Below are 2,500 nucleotides of genomic sequence, written 5' to 3'. Positions count from 1 at the left end.
AGGTTATATAAAGCAGCTGGACGCAATAGTGGCCTTGCATCCAACAGCTCATCAGCCAACATGTTAGGTGGATTACTACATAGATTGTGATTCAACGCATTTCCACTCGATGGTTCCATATAATCAACATATACTGGAAGAAATAAAGAGGTTTCTTCTTTCTAAATCCCATTCACCTGTTCAGCCCCTGCGCTGTGTGATCACGGGGACAGTGCCTGACAAATGAAGCCATGGACTAGATTTAACTAGATAACTAGATTTTTGTTGGCCAACCATAATTTATGGTTATGTATTATTTATGCATATTGTTTAGTTAATTTGGTTATTAACACATGGTGAGACTAGTCATTGTATCCCTTTGGTCAGCAGGGGTTGGAACTCACATGGCTGCCCAGTCTCTTTCTTATTGTTGAATTATGGACACTGGCCTTAACTGAGGCCTGCAGGTTTTTTTTTTGGTGTTGTTCAGTGTTCTTTTGTGACTTACTGGATGAGTCATCGATGTGCTCTTGGAGTAATTTTGGTTGGTGATTCTAGACATACTTACAATTCAACCAGAAGCAATTCAGGCACATCCAACAAGTCACACTCACACAGAGAATAAAACATTGAGTCTATTTTTGACAAAAAAGTCATGTCAAAAGCTGCACAGAGAAAAAAAAGGCAGTAAGGTGCCACATGAACATCATATATATTTCAAAATAAAAATGTGCAGACTCACAATGGCAAAAAAAAAAAAGACAGAAAAGGCAAATTATCGAACTGGGTTGGGTAAAACAAAACATCTAAAATGTTACAAGGGGGAAAGGGAAGGATTGACATTAACAGCATGCCAGCTGCAATATGACTGAGATAGAGACAGACCCAGTGAAAGAGTTAAGCCTGGTTTATGCTTCTACGTTGCGGTGACGACGTACCTACGCCGTCGATGCGGACCCCCTACGCGGACCCTATGCCCTGACGTGCACCTCCAAAAAATCCTGATGTCGCGTCAATGCGTCGTGACGTGAAGCTCAAGGACTGTGATTGGTCCGCTTAGAAGAGGTTGCTGAATGCATGAATAGGTGGGAGAACCTCCGCAACAAATATGTGCGTCTCTGGAAAAAAATGGCTACAAGAAGTCCTGTTTGTCATGTTCAAAATTTATAGTTTGATTCATGAAAGCAAACAGTAGTTCAAAGAAAAGCACTGGACTTTCTATTGTAAATAGTTTTGTTTTGGAATCCGGCAAGAACCCCCTGAAACCATACAAAGACACAGCCACACACCCCCTAGCGGCTTGCAGAGCAACGCGTTCCCTCGACATAGAACTTCGTTGCTCTGCAAGTGGAGTAGGGTCTATGCCGTCGCCACGACGCAGAAGCATAAACCAAGCTTCAGTTTAGAGGGGTTTGGCTTTTTTGCCACTGCAGAGGGGAAAAAGCTGCCAACCACTCAAGACCTGATGTTTGGTAACAACAAGCAAGACAAAAAGTCACAAGGCTCTGCTGAGTGGGAGCTTGTTAGGCAGAAAAGGGAGCTGATACACAAGTCTTGGCATTGAGGGACTCATTGGAATATTGAGCAAACAAAAACTGAAACAAAGTTCCATGAGCGCACTGCTTATGAGGCATGGTGGTGAGACAAATGTCTTTAGATTTATACATAGGATTCACTCTGCTTTCAACTAAAAACAGATGTGGTAATTGGTGTGAGACATGACTCGTGGCTTGAAAAAACACATCAATATGAGTCTCAATTCTACTCAAAGATTTAACTCTTATGTGCCAACTTGAGGCTGACACAGGAAATGCAGTTATTATGCATAAATATCAATATGAAATACAAATGTGGACAAGTCAGCTAAACTGGTCCAGGTGGTTTTAGTCACTTACCACATAGAGCCTGACTTCCCCTTCGTTGAGTAGCAGTGGCATGCTCATTGGCTCAACTGGATGGACAGTTTACGGGCTACTGAATTATTGCAATTTAATTACTATTTTAGAATGACAAATACCTTCCAGGTCAACTTGTCCAAACACAAAATGGTAATGGTAAATCTTAACACTTCCTTATCTATCTGTAATCATAAGTTCCAAGCCAAACAGATCTGAGGATGACTTATGACGATGTAAATGGTTCACACAGGCTCACAAATATCTAGGTTGATTTTTGGAAAGAGCTTAGTCACTTCCTAAATCTGTAATCTGTAAGCAAGTGTTACACACAAAGGAGAAATTGTTAGAGTCTGTTTTCAGCAACACATAAATCCATATTTGGTATTCTAGTGAGAATTTCGAGTGGCAGGATAGCGCAGTGGTGACCAAGTCAAAATAACCTACAGTGTGATGTGACATGAAACGATACAAAATCCGAAACAAGGCTCACAATACAAAATAAAGATGATAGAAAATCAAAAATCAGAAATGCAAAAATCAAATATCCTTTATTTTCTTCCTCAATACGCAGACATAGAAGTTATTGCTGCGACAGTACAAAACAAAATGCTCTTTGAAAAAAA

General features: G+C 40.4%; 1 protein-coding gene across 1 annotated transcript in view; it reads right to left on the bottom strand.

Moving 5' to 3' along the window:
* Positions 1-2,500, bottom strand: part of wsb1 (WD repeat and SOCS box containing 1) — a 27,998-nt gene that overhangs the window by 18,544 nt on the left and 6,954 nt on the right. The window lies entirely within an intron of this gene.

Source organism: Aulostomus chinensis, chromosome 10 (assembly GCF_037954235.1).
Source record: "Aulostomus chinensis isolate RoL2024-O1b breed Wild chromosome 10, RoL_Achi_v1.0, whole genome shotgun sequence".
Taxonomy (NCBI): domain Eukaryota; kingdom Metazoa; phylum Chordata; class Actinopteri; order Syngnathiformes; family Aulostomidae; genus Aulostomus; species Aulostomus chinensis.
Note: the sequence above shows the minus strand (reverse complement) of the source record. Positions and strands in the feature narration are given on the sequence as shown.